Raw genomic sequence first — 16,663 nt, forward strand, 5'->3', positions numbered from 1 at the left:
TCTGAATTTTATTTATTGAATTTACAAAAATTATTTATTTCTTTTATATTTAATTTAGAATTAATTTCCTCTTCGGTGTAATAACAAATAATAATTTAATAGAGACTACTTACAAAATTATAATAAAAAATAAACCATCGCGGGAAGGACCAAACTTGTATAAAGTAGTCTGTATTCTACGCACACATATCGAATTTTAAATTGTTTTGTTACAAAAATTCGATATCGATTTACAACAATAAAATAATTTATTGAGCTAAATAATTAAAGAAAAAAAACACGAAAAAGGTATTTTAAAAATTCTCTAGCGGTTTTTTCTGTTTTAAGACGAATACCTCGATAAAACATGCAGAAATACAATTTTATGCTATTGCTAGTTTTACATAATCAATTTCACATTTTTATGTAAAATATTTTGTGTATTTCTTTTTAATGATTAATTCACTACATAACCTTAAAGCTTTTAAGTGAGAATATGATATGGAAATTTAGTAGAGGGTGAAAGATATTATGCTTGACCGAGCATGGTATAGTTTTAAAGTCTTTTCCCAAGACTTTAACACCGCAATAACTAAAATTTTATGCAATGCTTAACTTTTATGTCAGTCTCTTGAAGATTGACTTTATTACTTAGAGGATTTAAAGTTAAAATATTTTTTTTATATATTATAATAGAATATAATATTTATATGCATGATTTACGTGGTATACTCTTATATATTTCTTTGTGTATGTGTATGTGTATATGCGCGCGCGCATATGGTTGTTAAATTCTCGTTTGTTTAATTAACTGCTACTTTCCATGGCATTTTGATATGAGATATTTAAGGCGTAATTCATTTGTTTTTTTCTTAAAAGTTTAAAAGAAAATGACAAGTTTATAATTAGTTGTAATTTTATACTTATCAGTTATTACCTGCTTGTCTCTTTTTTAACTAGATGTAATTTTCTGGGAACAGTATCAATAAAATAAATATAAAACGTTATTTAAAATTGTTTTTAATCTCATTTGAAGAAATGTTTTAACTCCTGTTTGTTTAAAGGTACAGTAGGATTAGAAAATTTCATTCATGTAATATTATTTCTCCATTCAAAAATACGTTAATCCGGTTTCCATAAGATTAAATGAATACAAATCTTACTTATTTAATTTTTATGAAGTATTTTTTTTTTACTAGCCTCTTTTGAGCTCTTTCGGTTGCTAGCAGGTTACTTTGAAGATATATTGTGATTTAATTAGACTTACAGAACGCGAGTCACGTATTCAATCAGGCAGTTAAACTGGATTAAGCTTGGTAATGTTTTCTCTTTATATTTAAAATTGTATAAACCTATCATATCTCGTAGCTTTTTCCAAGCTTTTATACAGTTTAATTTATTAAATATATTTTCTCTGCGTTTGAAGTAAAAAATTGTGCTTTAAAAAAGGTTAAGAGCAGCAAATAGTTAATCAGTTTCTTTGTACACAATTGTTTTCGGAAATTATAAAATAATGGTAAATAATATGAACCCCCGAAAACCATTGACATTGATTATCTTTTTTTATCAATACAAAGAGACAAACCTAGAATCTTCCACTAATCCTCAAATAGGTGTGTTGTCAAGCAGTTCAAGTAAAATTATAAGGAAGTTTTGATAAATTTAGCAGTAGCTTGTAGTCTAATGAAAAAACATAGTGTCCGTAAAATATGGAAAGTAATGTTTGATACAAGTTCGCCTATCCTTATTTTGCCCCGGTGAAATCTACCTCCGTATTCCGGCGTACCGAAAGGAATTTTTTAAGCATAAACATATTTTTGAATGATTATTTTTTTAGCCTTCATTTATATTTTTGTTGAAGTTATAAATTTTATAACTTCAACCAAAGTTTATTATTTACTAATTTAAAAACTATTCTTATGTTATGAGAATTTATAGAGGTTAAAGCTGAGATTTTGCTTATCTTATTATCAATCTAATCTCTGAGACTGGGATCTTTGATTGTAGAGAAGATTTTCAGAAACATTTAAGAAATGAATAAACCGTATAAAACATTAAACCTTATACATGTCAGCATTGTTTAAATATCAGTGCTATTACTTACAGTTCTATTTTTCAAATTTTGTTTGTGTTGGTTGTAATTAGTGCAGAATTTCTGGTTTTCGAGTGATTTTGAAGTGAAGAATTTGTTAAATCAAAATGTCACGAAAATGTGTAAATTCAGTGAATAATATTTGTTACATTTGTGGTAAAATAATATCACAGAAACGAAAAAAAATAACTTGTGGCTTTTGCTGTACCTCCGGTTTGGTGGAGCCTACAAACCATACAGATAACTTCTATTTCTGCTTGATTCTACCTATAAAGGCAGGATTGTCAATGTTAAAAGCTGAACAATTCAATACCCTAATCTTCCATCTGCTATTCGACCTATTCCACATTCAGATAGTTTACCAGTTCCTGAAAATCCCAAAATTATGAGCTTGAAGTAGAAAATGATGACAGTGTGGAAGAAGAATCCAACAAGCCTTCCACATCCCATTACTCTGATGTTGACGAAAAAGATGAAAAACCGCATAGACTGAGCCAAGCAGAATTGAGTGATCTCATTCGAGACCTTGATTTGAAGTGAGAAGGCAGAACTTCTAGGGTCAGGACTACAGCAACGGAATCTTCTCCAACCTCATGTCAGGATCTCAGAGTACAGTCATCGTCATAGGGATCTGCTTCCTTTTTTTGAAACACAATCTTGTTGTTTGCTGCGACGTTAATGGCTTGATGAAGTGTTTAAATTTGAATCATGATCCAACTGATTGGAGGCTATTCATAGACTCCTCCAAGCTTAGTTTGAAAGCTTTATTATTTCACAACGGCAACCGTCTTCCTTCTATTCCGTTGTAATGCAGTTCATATGAAGGAGACTTATGCAAACATGGTGATCCTCCTAGACTCAATCAAATATGATGAACGCAAGTGGAAAATCGATGTCGATCTAAACGTCATCGCTGCACTCTTAGGAATACATTTGTGGTACACTAAATACTGCTGCTTTTTATTTATATGAGACAGTAGGATAGAAAATCACATATTCAAGCAGACTGGCCTGCAAGAAATCTTAACTTGCGAGAAAACTGTCGTTGCTGAGCCTCTCGTGAACCCAAAGATGTTCTTCCACCTCTTCATATAAAGCTGGGTCTGATGTAAAGTTTTGTCAAAAGTATGAACCGAGGAGGACAGGCTTTTACGTACTTAAGAGGCAAGTTCCCTACATTGAGTGATGCAATAGTTAAGGAAGGTATTTTTTTTGGGCCAAAAATTCGACAACATGTAATAGTTCTGCGTTTGACCGAAGTTTGGAAGGAAAATAAAGGAAGGTTGGGAAGTCTTAAAGAGAGTTATTCATGCGTTTTTAGACAAGAAAAGAGATAATAACTACAGTCAGTTTGTGATAGTACTTATGCAAAAATACTATCAACTTGAATACAACTTGTCCCTTAAAATCCATTTTCTCCACTTACACCTAATTCTAGTTGTGGAGTTGTCAGTGGTGAACACGGAAAATGATTCCATCAAGATATTTCTGTAATGGAACAAAGATATCAGGGCCGTTGGAATGAAGCAATGCTTGCGGATTACTGCTGGTCTGTGTGTAGGGGCATGCTTCGGTACTCACAAGTGGAAAGTCAAAAGACAACGATCTCATGAGGCTCCCACATGATTCTCTTCAGACCCGGCAAACTGCCAGGTATTCTTCCATCAGTTAGGAACTCTTAGAATATAACTGTCATTAAAAAAATGTCAAATGGACTTCTTTGATGTTGGTATATGTAATTAAAATGTATCTTTTCTCTTAATCCGTTAAAATAAAATATATGCTCCTACTGCATATCATAGAAACTAGAGCTAATAAAAATCTTTTATTGTCACATTCGATTTTCTCAACCCAAAATTAGTAAGATTTGACTTATGAAGTGAAGGAAACATTCAAAAACAAAATTTTTGTTAGGCAGTGTTATTTGTAAAACGTTTAATTGCAATAAGGAAACTGATTTAGAACTGTACAGCTCTTGACTCTTCTCTGTTCTTATTTTTCAGCGGTAGATGTAAACACATTCCATTCCACTTCATTTCTCTACTCTATTCCGTTTGAACGATAAGGTTTAAGACGAAAGATTCATATGTAACTTCTTCCTATTAATCGTTATTTTTAAAAATAAATCTTGTCTATCGAAACATACTTGTAGTAACAAGAAAGATCAAGTACAATCAAAAGACCGATGTGACCAACACTGTTTGCACGCGATGACTTTTATCACATAAACACAGGTAGATAAGCGAACTAATAAAAACAGCATTAACCAGTAATAAACAGTAATAGCGTCAAAAGAATAGCAAACAAAAATTGTTATTTGTTAAAAAATAATAATAATAAACAGCACCGGAAAAATACATGAAAATGGAGTATCTTCAACGATCATCACTTAGGGCCTCAGTACTTGAACCCTTTTCAATTGTTTGATGTGATCACCGTTGTCTAACAGATTCAAAGAAAGTGGATTTATATGTCTATTTAGTCTAATCATGTATTTAGAACTGAAATGGTCAATCCCATCTCGAACATACGGGATCACAGGTATTATTGTATTTTGGAATTTCTGACAAATATTTTTTCTTGGAAATAACTTTCATCCTACACGTCAGTATCGGTTTCAAGAAAGTCTGAGAAACTTATAAGATAAATTTGTTAAATTTTTTGTTTTACGTCGGAAGTGGGAAAATTTGCCTCAATCAAACGCCCAGTAGCCCGTACATACTGGGTGTGTGGAGTTCACCGCCTACTGCAGTGGGACCCACTAAAAACTTCTTTCAAGTTCTATGAAGAAATACAAATATTACCTAATTTACAAATAAGGAACCTACAATTACTAATGTACTGAATATGTAAGAGGATAAGCTTTAAGAGTTTTATTACATGGTTTAAGAACCACTTGGGTCATTAATGAGGACCAAAAATTCAAGTTCCTTAGAAGAAGCGTTGAGTATGATTATTAACGATTATCAGTTTAAAATAGACAAATAAAATTCTGTTAGTATTAGCAACGTAAAGAAAATCGCTACTACCAGAAATTGGGTAACTTTAAAACCAGTCGATATCAGACACCGCAGTATCCCAACCAATATCGTAATTACTACCAAAACTACATTCCAGGAAATTCTAGTTTCCAAACCAGACAACGGTTCAATTACCAGCAACCAAATTTTAACCAACGAAATCCTTTTCAAAATCCAAATTAAAACCATAAATCCGAATTCAAAAGACCACAAGAAACTCCTATGAGTATATCAACCAAAAGATCTGTAGAACCTCCTAATAAGGACCCCAAATTAAATCAGATAATAGGAAATAGAGGTAGATGAAAATATATTGAGGCCAAAGAGAAATTTGAAATCGATAATTTTTATTTACAAAATTAAATTAATTTTGAAAACGAGAATAATGAATTATAGTGGATTATGAAAACGTCAGTATTCCAAATGATATTAGTTAATATTGAAGATGTAGGTTATGATTTTTGTTTACCAAATGAAATTTGTTTTGGAGAAGAAAACGACGAATTAGATGAATACGAAACCGTCGGAAGAGATAGGTTTTGATTTAGATGAGGTAATGGAAATCTTTTTTTAGGAGAAATGGGTCTCAGAACAAAAATTTCAAGATAGATTCATATTTAGTAAAGGACCCTACTTTAAAAATTTTAAGTTTAATACAGGGTATGGAATCAACAGACTATTATAATAATTGCCCAACATATTATAGTGTTAATAAAATTAAAAATAATGCTATTAGGAAAACCGAAATTAATGTCAGTAGTAATAAATAAAAAATAATAAAACAGAGTAATTTAAATAATAAAAATTGGAATTTATATTAAAGAATTCTTATGTAGGTAGAAAGTTCAGAGAGATCGTACTTACAGAAGCATCTAAGTAAAATCTGTTGATAGTAAAATTACATATAAGCGCACATACAGCACGCAGTGAAAAAATTCCTATAGAAAATATTAAAAACGGTGAAGGCGTGTTAGGTTATAACAACAGGAATGGATTTCTGATATAACCGTGCACAGTCAAGGTTAAGGAAGGCGAAGCCTGCTTTTCTGTAACTAATCTCACATCTGAAAACAAAAAAATTGAAATTTAAACAAATTTTATGTTAGACCAGTAACTGAATTCAATAGTACTCAATTATCAAATGTTAATGAAGCTATATAAAAAAAATCTTAATTTAAAATTGTCAAAATTTAATGATAATGATGGAAGATATTAAGAATAAGGATAGCGATTTGGCAAATATTATTAATTGTAGTGTAAGAAGTAATTAATGATACTATAAGAGTTGTGTAAATAGTGAATGTAATATTGTCAATTATGATAAAAATAAAAATGCTATAAGTAGCAAGTCGTCGAAAAACAAGAAAAATGGCAAAACTGATATAGGTATTAGCAGTAGTAGTAGTAATAAGAATGATACGACTAGTAAAAAAGAACAGGTAAAAATGTTAAGAAGAAGAAAGATGATAATATTATCAAATATGTTAGTAAATAAATGCAATGATTGTAAAATAAACTGCGAATTGAAGAAAGATGTATGTAGGCATTATTTCCAACCGTAAGACATCTTCATAAACATAATGAATATTTTTAAAATTAATGATTACTGATTTTGATATGTTTAGAATTTTAAGATATTGAATACATATTTACTACGAAGAAATATTGCTAATTATTTAATTTAGTTTATAAGAATTTTAATTATTATGTTCAGATGCAGGGTTAAATGAGGTATTTAAATGAGGAACTTTAAACTTTAATTTAAAGAAAAGTCGTTCAGACAGCTGCAAACAGCTCCGTACGGCTCACACGGCTCAATCCTCGGAAAAGCAAAGTTTTACGCTGGCTCCGACTAGAATGGTCAGTCTAGTACCAGCCTTCAAAAACTCAACACGTATTTAATAGTCATGTATAATTAATTAATTTATAAAAATGTTACATATATCAAGCAGTTTGAATACTAAAGCAAGAAGTTTTATTTATTTCGATGAACCAGCAAATAACAGAATATTTAGAATAACTTAAACCCAACCGAGGTATTAAACCAAGTCGTCAAAATATTTGACCTTTTTAAGGTATAAAAATATTAAGCAAAGAAGCTACAATATTCAAGAATATTAATCAGAACATATGTACAAAAAATAATGTAAAAATCAAAATAAAAAGCAAATACGGATACTAACAATTTATTTATAGGTAGATAGTTTAAAACAGCTGTCTATTCTTGTTTGAACTAAGACCTAGTAAATATTTTTTTCAATAAGCGACTGCACTTCTAATATTAAAATAACACCTTCTGGTAATCCTTTTTGTAAGAAATATTGATTCCATTTTCTAGCTTCCTTACTCGTGATTGTAAATCCGGGTTCGTTGACTTTGTCATCGTCGCCAGAGTTATTAACATTCGTTTTGGAAGTAGTCAAATTTGAGGCAGCAACAAGATCACGGATGTGAACTAAGAATGTCTAGAAGAACTAAGATGTCAGTCGATACATTCTCTGTGTTGAGCGCGTCGTCAATGTCGGGTTCTTTTTCTAGTTAAGAATTTGAGTTTCGGAGTTGAAGTTAATTTGTGCAGGCTTTTTAATGCAGGCTTTTATGAAAACAAATCGTAGTAGCAACTTGCTTTATAGCCATACGAATCCATAAAACTGGATCCAACAAATTTAATTTACTTTCATTGTTGACAATGAGTACCGCAACATTTTTTTTTGTACTGAATTTTAAAATTGTAAATGATCAAGCAGTTGACATACTACATTTGGGGAAAGAAATATCATTTTTATGTTTTCTATGCTAACATTATAGTGGCATTCTGCATTGTCCAAGAATGGTATGACTATTCTATTTTGCCTTCCCATTCTGCAATCAAACTTAACGATCAGTCCATCTTTATATCCCTAGCCATCCAAGATTTTTTATTTGAATACCATTTAATCTCTAATGAAGTTATGTTAACGCATTAAAATATCGTGGCTTTGGAGCTTTGCCGATTATTAGTGGTTTTTCAAATTCACCTGGACATATACACAGCCAACGTAACAGTCAGTCTTTCTTTTGATACCTTCCTTTCGGGACATTTTTCTTCTTTCGAACAATTATTTTACTGAGCAAAGCCCGGAAAAAATACCAGGTTCATCACATTAAAATAGTTTTTTTCTTTATAACTCCCGCATATTTCATTTAACTTTCTCTTCCACTCACACAAAATTCTCATCTATAGTACCAGAATCATCACAAATATTTTTATATGAAAATTTATATCTAATTCGGAATTGATTTAATTAACCTTCTAACACTTTAAACTCATTGGAACCGAGTTCTTTAGCAATTTCTAGGACTTTATCACGTATCAAAGTTCCACAGATCGGAATGTTATTAGTACAAGCTCTGCATAACCACATTTAACTCATGAGTCAAATTGTCAACCCCTACGCCTGGCGTTTTATTAAATGCACGTTTTCTTAACTGATTGCCATTTTCAGTCCATGATTTTAGGATATCAAGTTTTCTTTTTAAAATATAGCATATCTGAGTTTTCCCGACATCAAAACGTTTTGCCATATCATGCACGTTTAGTTTTTTTCGTAGACATATATAGCTACTACGTTTTTCTTTTAGTGTCAAGCGTTAACGATTTTGAGATATTTTAACGATGATTAATGTGGTAACGATGATTGTAAAGAGTTTTATAAAATACAGAAAATTGAACGTACGTATAGAAAATGTATTATAAGAAATAATGCAGTACTATACCGTAACAAAAATATTACCCTATTAAATGTATAGTATTCATTTATACAGCAACTGATAACGAATCTCGTTGGATAATGAAATGCTTGAAATCATAACATCAACATTTAGGCGGAGGGAAGTGGTGCAGTTCACAAATAAATAAATAAATAAATAAATTAGTCGCACGAATATAAAATAAAACAATGAAAATTACTATTTCTATTCCTGCTGTCTGTTTTTCAGAACTGATTGAATAGTTTTTATAGACAAATTTATTGTCCGCATCCGTTATTGAGAATTATTATATATATTAATACCACTATAAAATTGCCGGAGAATCCGTTATTACGAAGTTTCACTGCATATATCATAATTAAGATTTTTCTATTTAATATAATATAAATATATACACTAACGATAAATATTTTTGTAAATTATAAAATTAAAAATTAAATTTTCAGTTTACCTTATTTTACATCCAGTCTTCAAAATATAAAATAATTATACGTCTCTATCAACTGTAACTCACTGTGTTTATAATGTCTTTTTGTTTATTTTCAATATTTTTCCAAATTGTGTGTTTATTTTTCATAGTTCAAAAATTTTATAACGAATGTGAATGTTTATTTTTTATTCATAATTTTTGAATGATTGATATGAAACAGAATTTATAATAATTTTATTATTGCTTTAATTTTTAACATTGTAAACTTCAATTTTTTAAAATTATTTTTAATTACAGTGTACGGTTTTTTACTTATATTCATATCAAATACTTAAGAACATGCCCTTGAGGAAGCTTTGGATAATAATGTAATCCAAATACTGAAAACTTTAAACTAGGTCAGTTACCAAAGAAACTTTAAAATAACCATTTTAAAATGGTTATTTTTTTATAAAAAAATGTTTAAAGTATCGATTTGGCTAAATTTTTGTGGTTACCGTAGACATTTTTCTAGATAAAGTACATCATAGAAAATATCAAATCATTCTGATAAGATGACTTTATATCTTCATAATAGAATAGATGATTGTAAGCCTAGATATCTTTATTATATATATCTTTATATAGATATTATATCTATATCTTTATATAGTTAACTTTATTAGTCTTTGCCACAAGAAAATTTTTTTTTTTTAAATTTAACCGTAATGATCTACTCGTATATCTATTTTAAACACATTCACATGTATATCTCTGGATATAAAATTAATTAGCTTTTTCTTTGCTGTAGGAGATTAAACAGATTAAAGCAGATTAATTTCTAATATAACAAAAAATGTTAAACTTAAGTATTTAATTTATTGAATTGCGTTTAGTCTGATGCAGAATAGATTTATTTTCCCAAAAGTAGAGAAAAAATAAATGCAGTACAAGAAAAGTGATTAATTTATTTTAAAATCTATATCCTAATAGGGAAAGTGTGAGTTCATAAAAATATATAAAAAGTGTTGAATAATCGGTGTAGTGGATACTGACCACCACACCGATTATAAAAAGATGTTGCTTCTAAATCAGCCGCTCCAAGGTTTAATTCTTGATGATATTTTTTGATCGATAATTTTATCTTTTCTTCTAAAAATATATGCATTGCTTATATATATTGTTATTATATTAAATCATAGTACTAAAATAAATTAAAATGTATTGGCCTTTCGGGATTACTATTTGAGTAGGCAAGGGTGTTACGTCTGTATAGCTACTTTTCCTGATTAAAAAAAAATATATATTAATACGTATTCTATAAAATGCATGTTTACTGGATAATAATCTGTTAGCTAGTTTTAGCCTTTTTCCTTTTGAAAGTCATTAAATGTTTATGTGATAATGCCTTTTTGAATTTAGTAACTATCACACTTGATAGAGCATTACAGCTTAATTTTTGCGAGTTGGGAGGGTTTAATGTAAATTAGCAGTTATTTCATTGATGGAATAAATAGTGGTTTATTCCACTGATTCGAATGAAGGGATTGTCAGGAAAGATGCATTCAAAATATTCTACGGCAAATATTTGGAATAGCTCTAACAAAATTTAAATTTTGAACTTAGATTTCACATCATGCAATTTTAAAATTGACATTCTGGTGTTAAGGTTATTTCTGTTATTTTAATCATAATGAATAAACCTATAACACATTTAAAACTTCTCTATTGGCGATACAATTTGGAAAAACTTTTACATTGACATTATTAGTTATAGACAAAACAACTTTGTAAAAAAAAAAACGTGGAGAACGGTTAAAACACGAAATACATTTAAAGCATAAGGGTTTGATAATCAAATATTTAAACTTCTTAAGTATTTGTATATCTTTAAAGAATAAACATATAAGGTGGCTGTAAACAGGCACACTTCAGCATTACATTGTACGATCCATAAAAATTACATCATTTATAAATGATGTACTCATATATAAATCATTTATATTTATAATTTAGTGAAACAATGAGAGCAATCTTATAATCGTATAGCTCATAATTCATTCTGAGTTTATTAAAATGAATACCAAAACAGTGAGTAACATTAATCCTATGTTTGAAGAAAAATTAAAATATTTATTTTGTTCCAAATGCTACTACAGTTTTCATCATAAAAATTATAAAACTTACAAGGAAATGAGATTTTATTTTAAAATTTAAATAACTTTTTAATACAAAAGAAAAATAAAACAAATAGTTTCAATTAATTTCTCTTTATTTTAGAAGTAAAGAAGTAAATAAAATCAAAGGTAACTAAATTAATTTAAATTAATAGAAGTTAACGACTAACTTTTCCAATATAAAGAACTGCATTGGGAACATTTGTCCAAATTATCCCCGAAGGCTTAGATTTAAATTCTAATTTTAATGTTAGCCTTCTAAGATTCAGATATTTCTTCTTCCTTAGACTCACAAAAAAGAACTTTCATTTAAAGTTTCAATGAAAATAGGTAATGATATCTGATGCAGACATCGCTTATAATACCGATTATTGTTGGTCATTCATACATTCATCTGAAATATAGTTGAAGCAGTTTACTGCAAAGTTTGAGTAAGTGTTCATACCAGCAGTTCATGCTAAGGAATGAAGGAATGATAGTATGTCATTAATTTTGTACGATAAACATTTATTTAATCCGTGCTCGCTCACTCGTATCTTAATATATGTAAAACAAGATGACCTGACTGACTGATAACCAATGCCCAGCAAAAGCTAATGAAGATAAATTGATGAATATTAGTATACAAGTTCTTCTTATGGTGCAAGTGCATATTAAGAAAGGAGTTTCTGAAATTTAAAGTTTAAAAGGCTAAATTGGGATGATATTAATTTTTAATTTTTTTTTTTTTTTTTTTTTAAATTCTGGGTTGAAATTTGATTTTTGGTTATTTTACCTTCATGTGAATATCTAAAAACCAGTTTCTTGAATTTTCGAAATTTCACCTTAAAGGATTGAAGAAAGATAAAAGATTTTGAAAAATTATTACAAATTTTCGGACTACAATAAACGTTATATTCTCTCGATTTGATGTCTAAATAATTTAAAATCTAAATATCTAAAAACTATTTTCAGGATTATTTCAATTTTTTAAAGGGTATGACGGTGTACAGGCGCCGGCTTCTCAACTAATATAACCACTGCCAATGTTATTATATGTGCAACGCGACTGGCTTCAGCTGCCCACAAGTTACTTGGCCAAAAAATAAAATAAAATAAAGAAATTTAAATAAAAATGAGAAACGAAGTACAGTCACCTGTTACTGGGTATTAGATAGAATAGCAACCCGGGTGGTTAGGGACCCGCCTAGATGCTTACTTCGCCAAGATAGGCGTTTTGGCATCGAGCCCCGGTTATCTGAAATATTCGCAGTTAGGATAAGAATGGATGTGAGCAGAACTCTCTGACGGAGCTGCGGTGTGGGAGGGTGTAGGCATTGACCTCCGTCCCGAAAGCGGGCAACAACAGAGAATGATAGGGTATGTTTTAATTAGAGGCTTATTAAATTTGTGAAACTGTTCCTTGATTTTTAATTGAATCCAGAGTACCTTGAGTAAACTAAATTATAGGACTAATTGTCATTGTTGCGATCAACACTTTGTTTTGTTGGTATGAGGATTTTTGGTGTTTAAAAACTCAAGTATTGATTTGCATGCATAGTTTAACTGACGTAGTCTGTAGGAAGAAATTTCTTCCTACAGAAGGAAGGAAATTTCTTCCTAACATCGAAGGTGTGAAACCTTCGATGTTAGAAGAAGACGCGGCGATCACACTTCCGCGAATCTATTAATTTGATAGTTGAACGTTGTAAGTTATGGTAGGTGGTTGTGGTTGGAAGAGCCATACGAAGGCGATAGTAGGTTGTAAAAATACATTGATGGATTTGTCTGCCGAGGCATTTGCATTCGTGGCATCGTGGCAGAAGCCAAACTGATGACTGTGTTATGTTATCAAGTTTAGAGGGTCTAAAAGACGACCTCCGGTAAAACCCAATATTACTTGGAAGAGAGGTGGCGATGTGATGACCGGGATTGTCACAAGGCGGGTGTCTACCCTTCCGGAGTCAGGATGTTAGATTGTATTTTTATTATGTTTTTAATTAAATAATCATCCTCGAATGTGATCTGGTGGGCATTTTATGTTTTTGCTCATATTTATAAATGTAATATTTCTCAAATACTAGTTGACTAAGCGAATTGCACATTCCGAGAATACGAACTACTGCTGTGTACAGTCACGTTCCGTTAATACTAGTAAAGTAATTGGGACTTCTACCATACGATTGGAGTGCTGTCTTAAACATTATTGTCCGAGTGTATGGAAACAGACGCAATTATTATCGTATTACATAACATTATATTATTTTTCAGACTATTTATATTAATTTCATATTTATGAACTAATTGAAGTCATTTTAAATTCTATGTTTAATAATAAACATCAGTTTTTCTTCTGCATAATTACGGCTATTGTTGTATAAATAAATAACTTATTTTATGTATTGTTATTTTATAATAAGGACAATTGTTTTCTTAGTCAATGTACTTTAAAACACAAGCATAATGGAACTATATCGTACTAAAAAGGAATATACAAGCAAATAAGTATAAATTTCTTACTTCAATTGCTTTTCTTAATGTATTGATATTATAACTACAGATTCGCGTGAGTAATAGAGTTATGGGTTAAAAGGTTAAAATAAGAGTGTAGAGTTATAAGAATTGCGTAATTTTTACACGGGTTGTAACTAATAAAAACAATTATTCTTTGTTCTTCGCATTGGAAATTACAGTAGTTGATACTTAAAATTAGTTGTTTGTAATGTACGATTTCAAGAGTAAAACAAAAGAGGTGATCAATGAAATTTTTTTGAAGTAAATTGAAAAGCAAGTTTTCCCAGAACTACCGAAAAATTGTATTTTAGTCATAGATAACACATCTTATCATAATACACAAAAAAAACCTCCGTCATCCAGTTGATTGAAAAAGTAGATTCAAGAATGGTTCTAAAAAATAAATTAACTACAACCCATTTAAGAAAACAATAATTTTTAGAAACTGTCAAACTACACCGCCCAGAACCAGATATGAATTGGACGAAATTAAAAATAACAAAGGAATTAGAATGCTTACATTGCCACCTTACCACCCAGATTTTAACCCAATTGAATTTATTTCGAATCTAGTTAAAAATAAATTCGAGACCACAATATGTTTCATGTCAGTAACAGAACTGAGAGCCATTGCATTAGATGCAATTTCGTTAATTACTGTAGAAGACTGGAAAAGATCAATCGAAATTTCAGGAGATAATGGATTCTTATTGGAAAACAGATGCTTTAGTGGAAGATGCCATTGAAATCATTATTACAAATATAGGGATGGACGATGAGATCTATCAGATAGTGAAGACTTATTAAAAATTAATTCCGGTGGAAGTGAAACTGAGTGAAGCTCAGACATCGAGGGTTGTTGACCTATCACAGAAGATAGTTCTACGGAAACTGAAGACGAAACTGGTTAAGGTAGTATTGATCGTTTAATTAATTATTTAGTAAACTAATATAAAAAATGATTGTATGATCTAATTTGTATAAACTAATTTGATTTTTATTATCTAATATAATTTAATGATTGTATGTAATGATGATTGACAAAAGATATAAATTAATGGTAAATAATATAATCATTCTATTTTTGTGACATTCGCTACAACTTCCATCATGAAATTGTTTTTTTAGTGGTTGTGCATCAGTTATTTTTGTTAAATCTTACATCATTTTCAACATGATTTATATGATAACATAAAATAAATAAAAAATAATGACGTTAGATCGCTTTAATAACATAATCAATACAATATTGATGTGCATTATTTCCGTTTAACGGAAATTAGATTGTTTTATCCCCCACCCCGGAGCTGGATTTGCAGTTAAGAATTTACTCAGTTCCAAGGGGTATCATCGCCTCAAACTACCTCGTCGGGAACTAAAGTTCCTCCAGGTACCATAATGTTCCTCCCAGGTCTTTTAATTATTCACCATGTCTAATGAGGTGACTCTAAGAGTTCTCCCACCAGGACTCCGGTCTTGATGCCACGCTTCAAATAGGGAATCTGAAAGGAATCCCCCACCGGACTACGATCTTACTTTGCCCCCCCCCGATGTTTAAGATAAAGGGAGTCCCCCGTCCAATCAACGAGAGTAGGACACCAAAACGGCCCACCTCAATGAATGGGGGTATCAGAACCTTATGCCCTCCACAAGCAAAGGCGACGGGACTCGTATTTTGCTGCTGACCCTGCAGCCCCAACCACCAAGTGAATGCCCGCGAGCGCTGCATAGTAAACATTTAGCCTCTTTTTGACAGTTCTTCCGGATGTGCCTCTCAGCTCCACACTTAAAACAACGTCCCCTTTTGTCGAGGCTGCTGCAGAATCCTGCCTGGTGCCTTAAGCTCCAGCACTGCTAACATCGTTCGTCAGCGGACCTCCTCGAAACCCGACAAGATACACATCCTACACGAAGTAGGCCAACCTCTAGTAGTAACTCGGCCAGCAGTGGTGGGACCGCCACCGTCGCCATGTTAGTTTCCCCATACGACCTCCTCAGAGAGAGGATATCAATAGCGACCAAATCACCAGCAGTCTTCCATGTATCACGTAAAAAATTCCTCGTACGAGGTAAGGGTGTGGACGACCTTCATCAGCAAATAAACCCGGCGAACGCCGTGACAGTGACCCTACCAGTTAACCTTCCACCCTGACAGTTAGGTTATCTTCCACCCTAAGTGTTACCTTCCCACCTTGTTCAGTATTTTTTGTCTCAACTTGACAACTACGTCACCAGTATCCTGAAGTCTTATGTGGGGTTTTCTCTCCCTGACCCCTGCGTGCCAACAGGATGTTAGCCTATCCCAGCAACACGGTATTCCTCACTGTCCGGTCAAGATCCGCGTACGACTAACGCACCGCCTACACCACGATTCTCTCGGTTGGGGACCCCACCGGCTTCCTCACAGGGACCCGACTCCCCGTTAACAGCCAACGAACTCACATCGATTTGTACCCTCTGCCACCTTGTGGAGGTGGAGTCCCACTCTCCCTTGAGGACCACAAAAATAAACGTTGGAGTTCTCGGCCAGAACCAGTCGAGCTGACCCCACCATACGGGTAACTGACCGTTCCCAGACCGTTCCTCGCCCTCAGAGGAGTCCACTATCACCACAAAGTTCACCCCACCTACGTTCACCACCCTGTCAGCCAGATCCAGGGGACGGGTGCCGCCGACCACTACTTGGCGCACCCGCAGTGAGCCCGGCTGAAACATAAGCTCCACCCAGGGCATTTCCTCCAAC

The sequence above is a fragment of the Lycorma delicatula genome, chromosome 3, assembly GCF_047948215.1.
Source record: "Lycorma delicatula isolate Av1 chromosome 3, ASM4794821v1, whole genome shotgun sequence".
NCBI lineage: Eukaryota > Metazoa > Arthropoda > Insecta > Hemiptera > Fulgoridae > Lycorma > Lycorma delicatula.